Consider the following 13,731-nt stretch of genomic DNA (forward strand, 5'->3'; position numbering starts at 1 on the left):
ATATTAAACGCATGGAGTCAGGGGCCAACGTGCCCAAAACGTCCTCTTAAAAAAAGCACAGTCCAGTATAGAAACACTGCAATGGAGAGCTAGAGGCTGACCTTTGAAAGGAATACACGAGACGCGGCTGTTCCTTCGGTTGAAGTCAAACTCTGTATTTGCTTCGACCCTGCACAGTGACACAACTTCATTTGTTGTCAAGCGCAACAAAACAAGAGTTTTCCACTGTGCAGTGAGTTTCTTTGTATAAAAGTCTTGAAATAAATGTCATCCAGAACCAGTTCCAGCTATTTAAACCTCGCTAATTCAGAAACGAATTTCTCACCAGCTCCCTACCACTTGCTGTTTTTATTTATTTGTTTACACTTTGGCAGCAATCTTCAAGTCAAAATACACTTGGCAGCTAAACATCAGACGGGGAGTTTAAGGGATTCTCAGCTAAAATTAACTGATGTGACAAAGTAGAGTTTTATTTTACATGTAAAAGACACAGAATTGTCGTTTCTAATCAGGTGCATGACCATTAAAAGCCATTTTATTGTTAAAAAATGGCTTTTGTTCACGTAAAAGTGGCCGGCCTCCATACAAAAACCACCTCTCTAACCCTGAATTCACCTCGTGGTAAATGTGTACGGCAATAAAATGTGCTTGGCGAGCTTTCTCATGTCGATGACTCATTTATTTCTCTGTGCAACTTTGTCATCTTGAGTGGATGCACCGTTCATCCATTCATCCTCTCCACCAGCAAGTGGAGAGAGAGAGAGAGAGAGAGAGAGAGAGAGAGAGAGAGAGAGAGAGAGAGAGAGAGAGAGAGAGAGAGAGAGACAGACAGACAGAGAGAGAGAGAGAGAGAGAGAGAGAGAGCATCCATCGATTACAGAGATGAGTCCAGTTGAAGTCATTGTTTAAACAGTTGTCAATGTTTGCAAACACACCATAGCAGAAAGTACCTTTATTCCATGTGCATGAACGCATGTGCAGCTTTCTGAACTGCTGACGTCATTCTGTAAACCTCAACCCTGAATGACGACACGTGATTTCATAGTCGGGTTTGTGCTGCGTGTTTTCGTGGCAGCGCCGCATCCATCGCATAAAGATGGCGCGAGTGTCCTGACGTGTGCGTGTGGCCGGCACATTCACACACACACACACACACACACACACACACACACACACACACACACACACGTGTCATGAGGAGGCGAGCGCAGCTGACTGAGAAATGTACGCGTGCGTGCCTAAAGTGCTGCGTTGTGTGTGTGTGTGTGTGTGTGTGTGTGTGTGTGTGTGTGTGTGTGTGTGTGTGTGTGTGTGTGTGTGTGTGTGTGTGTGTGTGTGTGATAGATTCCTGGAGTCTTTAGGTTGAGGGGCCTCCACTGCAGTTTGGCAGAGCGGTCAAGGTGCAAACCAAATAGCTGATGCATTGTGGGAGTGTGTGTGTGTGTGTGTGTGTGTGTGTGTGTGTGTGTGTGTGTGTGTGTGTGTGTGTGTGTGTGTTTTTGCTGTTTGTGAGAGTTATCTAAACGGCTGAGCCCCTCGCGCGCGCAAACACACTCCGAGTGGAGTTTCCCTCTTTGATATCAGCAGTTCAGTCATGGCCGAGAGGAAACCTTTTCTGAGAACATGAAATACGCCTCGAATGACCCTCGTTCCTCCCTCTCCAGGTCACAAATACAGATCGCTTTGCTCTCGGGGAAAGAGGAACATCTGCGACAGAAACCTCCCGCACATTCCAGCGCCAGCAGTAATTGTTTTTGCCGCGTCGCGCGTCACGCAGCATCTCGGTCAACGTGAGGACGGCTTCACCTCCAGAGTCCACAGGGAGTTTATTTAGCTTCTTTTGTTTGCACAAGTAATTACTCTCCCTCTGTAAAGTCACCCAGGCAGCTGAAGAGAAGGGAGGGGGTAGTCTGTGTGTGTGTGTGTGTGTGTGTGTGTGTGTGTGTGTGTGTGTGTGTGTGTGTGTGTGTGTGTGTGTGTGTGTGTGTGTGGACAACAAATGAAAAAGAGGTGAGGAGGGAGATCCCTCAGGAAGCATAGGTGACACCACTGTGACTCTGCTGGCCCCTAATTGCTCCCACTGGTTCTTGTTAGACTAAACACCAGCCTGCCAGTTTACCGACAAACCCCGCCGACCTCTAAAGCAACTTTAAACATCCTCGCCCGAGTTTCACATTGCCGCAATGCACAAGAATTGTTTTCGGCTCGTGAGTCACCGATGACTACAATCTTCCTCGGTTCTTTCAACTCTGAACAAGCCCGCTGGGTGAGCAGGGCGTTCATGTTCCTCCTGTACACAGAAACCAGGTGAAGGTGTGCGCAGCTATTAGAGGGCGTGGCCTGTCCGCAGCGGGGGCGTGACTTTGCATACAGTGCAATAGCGTGACATGACTAAATGGTTTCGCTTGACTTCAGGTAATAGCCCAGGCCAAAAATAGATGCAATAAACGAAACCTTTGACCTATACACACACACACACACACTCCCATAATGGAGCCACGCCCTGCTACCTGAGCAACGCAAACACACACACACACAAACACACTACACATACGGGTATCTGAGGCTGGTTGACTCTTCAAAACACGTGTTCGGACACAGTCAGCAAGTCTTTGTCCTAAAACCAGATTACATCATTTATTACATGCAACTCCACTCAGAGACGCGTGACCACATGTCAGCAACTGTGTCAGAGATCCATTTAGACTCAAATGAATCATAAATCCATTTGCACACACTATATATATTTATATATACAAATATATATATACAGTATTCTGTATGCATTTGGTCTGGAGGCGGCCAGAGTCTGTGCTTCTCACCACCCACCCAGCAGTGAGTCATCTTTGTAAAGGCTGTTCAGCCCTTTTAATCCTCCAGAACTAATCGTGGTGATGGAAGTATTTTCATCTTTTACTTCAGTAAAAGGAGCAATACCACAATTCAGAAATACTCCAAGAACAAATCCCGCATAAGAACATGCATGTGTCATCTGTAATGAACTATGGACGCCAAATGGGCTCATGTCAGCGTTATTATTCATTACACTGTTAGATTGTGATGACATTGATGTTTAGTTGTGTAGCCAGTTGAAGGAGAGCGTATTTTATCCATTGTATATATTGTTAGGCGGTTTAATGTCGAGCTAAAACAATGAATTAATGGATAAAGATTAATATGCGACTATTTTACTATTCATGCATTAATTATTTATGTTGTTTTATTCTTGTATGATAGTAAAGTCAATATCTTTAGGTTTTGGACTGTTGGTTAAACAAAACAAGACATCCGGAGACGTTCCTTTGCTCATTTCACAACAACTAGTCCAATGCATTGTGTTCTCTCTGCTCAATAAAGGCTTTTAATATCCCCATTTGCAAAGTAACTGAAATATACAGTGCAGTCACAAGTACAACATTTTCCAGAGAAAGAGGATTCGACCTCAGATGCCTTTGACAGCAGTTTCTGTCCCAAGGAAATGATGTTTTGCTAAGACCTCAAATTACACAGCACTGCTTTCCACTTCCCTCCAGAGTCAGCCGTGTGTGTACATGAGCGTGAGCACATGAGGAAGGCGATCGGTGCCACCTCTTCTGGTAAAGGTGTTCAATTCACGACCTGAAGTGACATCCCTGCGGCGTCAGACAGCTCGCGTCACGTTGGCACACTTCTCATGAATAGCGTTGTAAATAAAACAGTCCTCCTGGCACTCTGGCCTCCTTTTGAAGACTGCGGGCTCAAGCGACGAAGAAGCAGATTCATTTCCTCAGAGCAGCTGTAGGGAAGCGGGGCAGATAAGGATGGAGGCGAGGAGACCCGGGCCGAGCCTCACGCCACAAGGACATGTTACTCATGGTGTTCAATACATCCAAATACAGCAGTTATGGGCTCTCCTTTTCTCATAAAACAAGCTGTGATTTACAGTTTTATATAACAATCGCTCAGTCTGCCTCAGTGGGACAGTAAATTATGAATGCAACCGAGAGGAAGTGGCTCTTGAATATGTTCCTCTCTGTCTCCACCAGTGTCTTTTATTCTCTCTCTCTCTCACAGAGATGGAAACGCTCTGCGCTGTCCCGTACATACTGTTCCATAACTATTGCCCGCTCGCAGAAACCCACAGCTGCAGTTTTATCACTCTGCAGCGTTTTTTTCCCCCCGTTCTCCTCTTCTCCCCCCCCCCCCCCTCCTTCACATGGCGTTCAACATCGGCAATGAAAAACATGAACAACATCCTTCCCCTTTCACCCGCCCTGTTCTGTTCCTAAAATGTTCCTATATGACTGAGAACAAAGGACACCAACCTGACATCTCAGCTGAGGACAAGGTGCTTTTTTCTTTAAGAAGAAAGTTTATTGAATGTGACAATTCCCATCAGCCTTCATGACTGTACACTCTCATAAAAAGGCATACAAGGGGTCCCTATAAGATTATAACATATTAGTGTCATATTGGATCCGGTCTCAACTGAATCAGGCAGTGGAACCGGTTCCTCTTCACAATCGAATGCACATCACGTTAAATCTCCACTTAATCTCCCGTGAACTGCCGCCTCCATGCACGACAAATGCGTGTCGAAAACAAGACAATCACAACGTACATCTCTGCTGTGAAGGATGCCGAAACAGCGGCCGAAAGGAGCGTCCGTGCTTCACAGCTTGCTCTTCTCTCATGTCACTTTAAATACGGGCTCCGGGCCGAGATAAAAACACACAAAGGAAACCCAGCAGCTCGTTTCAGCCGAAGAGGCCGCTTGTTTACCACTCGCTTGTGAACACCAGGTGTGTGTGTGGGCGTATAGACGCCAATATTTGCCTTTTCCTTGCGGCCATGTTGTTTTTAAAAGCAGAGCGGCGGCGGCGGCCCGAGAGGCTGCAGGCCTCAGAAAACACTCAAGAGGAGACTGAGCTATGAAGTAGGGAACGCACTGCAGGTCAACGTTGAAGCAGACTTGAGCTCATTACGTTGCAACGCTTCACAGCAGCACATCAGTCACTACAGACACACACTCCCTCAGGGGGTTAATCCCTCGAAACATGTCACCGTACAAGCGCTGTGGTCTCTTTGTGCGGGTATTCGTCTCTCCCAGCCGTGACAGGAACGTCTCGGTGGCGTCGACACGTCACAGAGCAGGTGAGCGCCTGAAAAAGGTGCCTGGTTTTCTAGTCTGAAAGCACTGGAGCTGGACGGCGTTTCACACGTTGGGCCCACGCTCCGCTGAAACGCTGACCCCCTCCTCTGCTTTTGTTTGCTCTCGAAGCCTCAGTGTGTGCCTCTTTGTGTGTATTTGAGCCGCTGTGAGTGGCGCTCGGCTTCAACTCCCACATTTCTAAAGTTACAAATACAGCATTTGTGTCCGTGTTGGACAGAGGAGGGAAATGAGATCTTGTTTGGGAACGTTTTGTCGAGAGAGAGAGCGAGAGAGAGAGAGATGGGATATGAATGAGTCTGAAAGCTCAGCGTGCTTTTAAATCAGACGTGAACAATGACATCGCACGAGAGCAGGAATGTGTTACTGATGAGGAACTATTAGAGAGGTGATGACAGGTATATTATCTCATGCTGTTATTGTTATTGGAGGTATGATTAAGTATAATTTAGTGATAATGAAACTAAACGCTCAATTTGTTTAAAAAATATGATTACATGTGTACAAGTCAAACCTTACGGGAGGTTTAAATGTTCTCATTGAAACTGAATTTCTTGACATTTAGTGCTTTATGACACCCTGAAAATACATCATTCCTTTAAAAGAAAGGATCCATTTAAACTAAAGAACGTTTCCCTGGACTCTCTGTTTCCTGTTGGTTTGAATCTCATTTTCTTTCCACCAGGAACGTCTTGTAATTTCTGAGGACATTGCTCGCCGTAGAACAGATATGTGCAGAAAGCAAGACGCTATGTGCAGTTATGCGACAAGAAAGCATCGCGTGTCGCTTCCCAAACTGCAGCACAAGAGAGCTGCATCTGTATTTTTACTCCTAAACTCACGTCGCAGGCGAATACCATCTTTATCGTTCTATTTAACGCTGCACCTGTCCTGTCTGCCGGGGACACCGTGTCCTGATACAATGCAAAGAAAGGCAGCGTCTGTCTCTCCGTGCACATGTGCATGCGAGCCGGCCGGATGAATCCTGGTGCACGTGTGCGTGCGAGTCAGCTGTATACAATCTGTACTAGAACACCCTGTACTTCTCAAAGCCTAAAGAGAGGAGGGGCTAGGGGGGGTAAGCTGTGCTTCCAACAGAGGGTTTGACCTACATATCAACTCAGCATATGTCTATATCTCTGTATCAATCTATGTGGTGTACTTCAGTTTACAAGAGGGATTATTTAAGCACTGAAATAGGCAATAAATGTCTCCACTCTTTGCCCCGGTGTGCTTTTTCTTGTTTCTTCAGAGGCTGCATGAGTAGATAATACCCGTGTATCATCTAAACGATAGTGTGTGTAAGCCCAGTACATCATTGGTAAATGGACTTCAAGAGGAGGTTGCAACGGTGACGGGTCTGTGAGAGGTTTTCCGTGCTCACATCTGGAACAAACTAACTGTAACAAAGGAGACAGTGAACAGATGAAAACACAGGTTTGACAGCTGACATGAAGAGGAAGAGTGTTGGTTAATAGACAACCGAGGAAGTAATAGCTGAGCTACAACCACAAAGTGTCGTAGAGGATGCCAATTTGTCTTGTATGACACAAGCCAGATTGCAGCAGAGGCACGCTGCGTATCAATGGAAACAATTAGTTCTGAACGTCACACCTGAAACGGCATGTTTCTCTCTCTCGCTTTTTTTTTTTCTTCCCTCGCCTCCTTCTGCGGTTTCTTCCCGCTGAGGTTGCTCGACGTGTCGCTGCTTGCTGCCTGGAAGACGTGGAGGGAGAACCACGGATTTCAAACGGGAGGGAAGCATTTAAAGCGACACGTCAAATAATTTGTTGGGAGGGAAGGAGGGAATCATTTTATCTTCAGACCCCAGACTGCTTCATGCGTGGTCGTAAATAATTAAAGTGCTTGTATGAAAGGTGGAGCGCCAAATGATTTATTCAGCGATTTCATATCCATGTCATCATTTATCAGGCCACGACAGTTGGTGTGCGTGTTGTATGACAAGAAGAGGCATTTATGACTTCATATTGGGACATATTTTATATACGATAGCTCAGAGTTGTGACTTGTTTGAAGAGGAAAAAGACGGTCTTTTGTTGTATTTTCTGCTCATTTCACATTCACGCGACACTAAAATGCGAAACAAAGGAAAGACAAGACACAATCGTTTCCATATTAGAGGCAACATCCATTTTGTTGTTGTTTGTCTCACAGCAACAATGCCAAGACTACAAAAAATAAAAGATAAAGATGCCATTTTCAGGACAGTGTGACAATAATGACACATAATGATGGTGATGTTTGTTTGTTTTTTTTAAATTGCATGTCTTCCCACTGCCGTTTTCCAAAAAGATAACGGAAGTGGGAACAACGGTGAGGTGAGAAGAGAAGGAGGCTGATTCAGGAGGCAAACAGGAAGTAGACAGAAAGAAAACAGAAAGAAAACAGAAAGCAAACAGGAAGCCAACAGGAAGCAAACAGGAAGCCAACAGGAAGCAAACAGGAAGCAAACAGGAAGCATGTCGCTGACAGAAGCTGACCTCAGCGTGTGTTTGTATCTGGTGGAACACGATGTACCAGACGCAGGACGAAGGAGGGTTCGAGGACGTGGACGACTCACAGAAACAGAGTTTCAGAAGCGGGACAGAGAGCCTCTGATCCGGATCCATCTCACTCCTGGATGATCGCAGAACTAACGCGCTTCTCGGGTGGGGAGAAGTCGGGGTTTGTTTAACTTCGCTGTGGCGAATTATCTGCACACTGAGCACACCCGCGGTCTCGGGCCCCGCGAAACAAACGAAGAGGATTTGTTGAGCTTCTCCTGCAGATGTGTCGCCGCAGACCGGCCAGATGTCGGCCAGATGAGGCCGCCGGCCGCTGATTTGCTCAAGGCGTCCAGTGTCTGGGCTGACATCCAGGGTCAGGGCGGCGTGGCTTTTAACGAGCCTCGTGCTTTTCTCAACTGCTTTTTGGTGCACAGCTGCTCAAACACACACACACACACACAAACACACGCAAACACACACACACACCAGCTGTGGAGAATATGCAGGGGAAGACATTCCCACATGAAATGAATACTGTCAACACACCAGCTTTGAGCTGAAAGATCGTCAACGCAGGTCATTTTGTTTCTCCCGCTCGGGTCACGTTCCGGCTATTTTCGGGCACGGCTGTGGCTTTGGGGGTCACGTTGCGTCGCACGAGGTCGAGACTTCTCCTTCCTCCCGTCTGAACTGCGAGCGCTGCGGCGGCAGAGGAAGGACGTGCAGGAACTGCTCACGCTGGCATCGCGACAGCCCAACGTAACCTCTGGTTGTTGCTGATCGGCGCTTCGTCTGCCGGGAACGAGGCCGTCTCCACTTCATCAGGGCCTGCGCCAGCGCGGGAATCAATTACTGTCGGTGCCGCAGTGTGGAGCGATTACCCGCCGGCCTCGCCGGCGCCCGCGTCGGTGCAGCTTCACGCACGTGTGCAGAAGTTCGCGATGATAACGGAGGCAGGAAATCGACATTACATCTCAAAAGTCTGCGATTTTAGGAGCAATGAGGGAAGGCAGACTGAGGGATTGTTGTATAAAACTGTAAGCTAAAGTTTGTTGTATGAAAAAAAAGCCCAAAACTGCTGTATTTGGATGTATTGAAGACCATAAGTAATAAAGTGAAATATATGGTTTGAAAAAATTTAAATGTCGCAAATGGGCCCCAATAGAAATTTTGGAGTCCTCGCCTGAATGTTATCTGTTCTAAACCCTCTGTAAGTTTGTTCTCCTTCACTTTATCAAAGTCACATATGTTCACATGTTGAATGTTCACATATTAAATGTTCACATGTTGAATGTTCACACGTTTGGGTTTCATCCTGAAAGTGTTTTTTTTTAATAGGCGGACCAAAAACCTTTTCATTTCTTTCTGCGTGTCATCTTCATTTACTCTTAACCAGTAACATGTAGACTGATATTTACACATCTGAACTAAACCTCACACGTGTACCTTTTATTATAACACCAAAACTATTAAAACAGCCCTAGTGGTTGCAGAGACACACCCCTTTGTGAAGAAAGGGCCTAAAAATAGGTTCTTTTTCTATTTGAAATGCAAAGTCTCACCGCTTTAAAATGTCCAGGGAAAAATGGGATGCTGTCGCTAAACTATTGTTGAAAAATGACGTTGATACTGGAGAACCTTCATGATGTGTCCGCAGAATCTTCTTTCCGGTGCCTGGAGCCGTACAACACACCAACCTGACCTCCGTCCTGGTGCGCCGTGGTGACACAAACCGGCTCGTTGCTCTCTACGTTTTACTGGATGGCCCATAAACTTAAAAGTCCTTCAATCGTCCTTCTAATAAACCGCGGACGGTCTGTGTGTCATAAACAACCTGATTAGGAGGAAAGCTCTTTAAGGGGACATTAGGCCGTTGTGTCTCCTGCTGCGTCTGTTCAACAACGCTGTAATGACCGCACAGACACACAATTCCCTGTATGCGTGTGAGCCAAAACAAACAAAGTATTCAAATCATTTGGAGCTGCAGCTGCCTGGTAATGAGACGCGCTCGTCTTCTCAAAGTATGAACTCATAAACGATGCAGAGATTCACCGAATGACACGACGTAATGAGCTGCGCATTCCAGACTAAACGTCCCTCATGACATTTGAAATCATCTCAGCTGCGCCCGGGCACGCACACCAGGAATGACACCGCTTTCCCACAGTGGCACCTCCAAACAAACAAGCACAGACGTCCAGGAACCAGTGGAACCAGGTGGAGGACGGAGATTTTTCAAAGGTGAGAACCGTTCTGGTTTTCGACAACGCGTACCAGCGAGAGAAGGTGCTGAGGGGAGGGAAAGTGACGGATGAGAGAGGGCCGTAATCCCCCATAATCCCCCTCTCTCCCAGCGGGGCGCCAGCGGCAGAGGGCCTCGCTCCCCCGCGCCTCCGTCTGCGGTTTGTTTTGAAATTTGAGAGGGCGCTCGCGCGGCGGGGGCACGCGCCTCCGACCAATGTGACTTTGGGTGGAGGACAAACGAGGACAGGGACGAACATGAGCCTCCCACAAGATAACACAATACTGTGTGTGTGTGTGTGTGTGTTACATGTTATCAACATTTGTCAGTCGTATACTTTTATGGATGTTTTCTCCGTTTGATTTGGAAAATAATTCATTTTATCTGCACGGACAGAGACGAGGGCGAGAAATATTTTTCCCGCACCGTGTATAATATTTGACTGATTTTAGTTTCCTCTCATAGCGGCTCAGTTTTTGGCACGGTACGTTGGCTGGCAGCGTCTAAGTTGAGTTTATCATCATATGATGCGTCCGATATTGAAGGTGGTGCGTTAAGAAAGACTGTTTGATCTCTTTTCACGCTTCAAGGTCCAGATGTTGTCGTTTGTGAATGAAAAACATGAGCAAAGTTCTCGTCCTAGACTCAATATTTGGCCCCCAAATGTTTAATAAGAGACAAGATTAGAGGACATCCACTGCAGAGAATAGAAGATATGAAAACTAACTCTTCTGTGACCTCTCAGGTCTCCTTCTGCTCATCAAGTTTCTTCCTAAAATGCATTAAAAAAATGTCACATTTTGAAACTATTCGCCAGTTTTAGTTTGTTTAGTTCACATTTATTTAAGCAATGTGTTAAAGTGCGGCTCTTTGGTGCCTTTTGTGACAAGAATGATGCAACATCATGTCAACTTTCTGGGTATTTTGTGCAGGAAATCGCTGCTTTAGCGAGCTTCAAGAAACATAAGAACAATAACTCACATCACAGAGAGCAGTGCAGCTGGAAATGAGCAGGAACGTCCACATGTGTCGAGGGTTTTTCCTATTAGCGTCACATGGCTCACGCTTCGGCTGCGTTCTGTGTGTAACCGGATGTTCAGATGTGGAGCAGCAGCTGACTTAAGTTGAAAGTTAGCGCTTGATTGAGTGCACATGTGCCGGTCTGTATGTGTGTGTGTGTGTGTGTGTGTGTGTGTGCGTGTGTGTGACCGTAAAGCACAGACAATCCATTTGTTTGGGCGGCTCGTGCATAACCGCCGACCGCGATGTCGACTGATTGAAATGATAAAAAAGGGTTTAGAACAGAACATCAGATTAAGGAGTCAAAACAAAGTCTGACCTCACAAACTCACAAAGGGATGAGACTCATTTTTAGTGCCGGGGCGGTCACATCCAGACTGCACATGTCATTCTTACCCTATTTTTAACCACTTTTTGTTTGGTGGAAAACATCATGAGGTCAAGAAATGAAAAAAGACGAGCCGACGAGCCGACGAGCCGACGAGCCTCGGCCCAGACTCAGTGCTTTAAGAATGAAGCCATTCATGAAAAGAATATCACAAGAAATGCACAAAAGCTTCAACAGAAAACATCAGCTGGACGGATCCGTTACTAACTTATTGACTCTGCAAAGCTAAATAATCTCTACCTTCCTTAAGAGGCCAGCTGACAAAATCATCAGGTGAACAAAACACATTCAAATTTGGGATTTCTACTTTCTTTACTCCCTTTGGCAAACGGCAGGACCCAACCTTTCACACGTAGGGGATCGAACCAGCTGCTATTTCAAAACTTCAGGCTCAAGTATTTCATCTGTATTTACTCTCCTCCACTTCCTATTTCAGGGTGTGAATTCAAGGTGAAACCAACTGCTTCAGGGTCACACGGTCACGTTTCCTCTTAACTACAAAATCTGAATTCATCCGCAGTATAATTGGGATTTCCACAGCGATGACAGCTCTGGTATCGGTTGTTTTTCCCGTGTGTGTGTACAAACATGGAGCGTATTTCAGATGCCTGGACACTGGACAGGCTTATCCTCTTGTAGCGACTCAGAGGTGGGGGGGTGGACAGTCTGGACAGGGTTTAACCAGCATGCCACCTGCTTTCTCAGCAATAAGGAACAGCACAGGGGGCGCAAAGAGGATTTTTAGGGTTGATTTGTGAGTCTTTGTATGTCTGGAAGCCGGCCGGAAGCAGAAGTTGTGTGCGTATCAGTTTGTGTGTGTTCATGTCAGTGTAAATGCTGGTTTGCCAGCCGGCCGTAAGACTCTACTGGGGGGGGGGGATCACACTGCAAATATTTCTCGCCAGCGCCGGTGCCTCCAAACATCGGCAGCGGCTCAAATAGACGAGGTTAATCCGCGTGTGATCCCTCGGCATCGGAGTACATCCTGTCCCGGAGGCGGCGCGCTTGAAGAAAACACCTTTTGTCAATGAAACGGGATTTGCCGAAAGTGCCATCTGGACGAGAGCTCTGTCTCTCCACGCGGCGTCTGAGCCAGCGAGGCAGCCGGGCCGACCTCCTCAAGGTCAGGGTCTGGGATCAGGCCGACCCGAGGAGCGAGAGGAGGCCGGGTCAACCCGTCTCAATAGGCTAACATTAGATTGAAGACCTCAATTAATTAGATTGTGTCCCAGGACGCCCCAAACTGAAGCTCTTTATGTTCCCAGGTCAAATTTTAACCATGCCACAGTACAAGAAGAAGATTAATTCCACAATAAGCAGCTTATTTTCATTGAAACAACGAAGAAACGCAAAAAACAGACCTAGTTTGCATCGGCTGAACTGAGAGCAAAAGGCTTCCTGCTGTGTGCGACCTGCTAAAGACATTGTGCAGACGCACAGAGCTGCTGCAACTCGAGGTCAAAATCTGGCCCTGAAAATTAAAGTCTGACAATTTCTTGGAGTAAAATGTGTATTTATGTGCTTGAAAAGCGTTAGCTTTGCAGGGAAATTCATAATAAATGTTAAAATTACTGCAGGATAAGCTTGACAACTCAATGTTATATTAATACATAGCTAATTTTATAGTCTTCTGCTGCTTATACAGGTGCATTATTACATATTAGGTGGTTACAATGTTCAGTTGTATTAACTTTTATTCAATATTTAGTCTGCTGTCAAAGATATAAAACTTAATGATGGTGGTTTTGGGTCGTATTAAACTGCCCTGTGTTACAGAATGAGGGTGACGTGATGTTATGGCCTGAATGACACAGGTACAAATAGTGCATAACGTGTCTGACCACGCTGAGAGAAGATCAACGCTTTGTAGTAATCCTATGTTAAGTTTTACATTAATACTTTAGACATCACAGCGGAACTGTACATATATAGGAGATTAAAAGGCAGACATTGTGTATTTGTGTGTTATGTGTATTATAATAAAAAAAGGTTTTTGTATGAATACTTCTCTCACATATGCAGATATTTTCCATTCTATTGCAAAATACCTTTGCAGTCCTTAGTTTTGAATGCTGTATTGAAAATACTTAATTATTAATATTATATGAATATAATGGGGGTTTGATTTTCCTCACAGTCACATATTAATTTTATAACTTGCTTTTAATAATATAATGTAATATGAAACACAGAGCCGGGGGTGCTTCTGTGCGGCTTAAACTACGAAATACAGTTCAAGGTGGTTTTAAAACTAGTTTACACAACAAATAAAACACCAAACACGTCGCCATGTTCAGCTACTATAATCGCCTTAACATGACGCCATCATCCTAAATATCTGCGCGCTCCCGTTTGCGCGTCCCCGACGAGCGTGCAGGTCCACGTGCAGTGGGCGGAGTAACCGTGAGACGGCTGTGAAGGGGGC

The sequence above is a fragment of the Clinocottus analis genome, unplaced genomic scaffold (assembly GCF_023055335.1).
Source record: "Clinocottus analis isolate CAN_PGR_092001 unplaced genomic scaffold, fCliAna1.0.p SCAF_24, whole genome shotgun sequence".
Taxonomy (NCBI): domain Eukaryota; kingdom Metazoa; phylum Chordata; class Actinopteri; order Perciformes; family Cottidae; genus Clinocottus; species Clinocottus analis.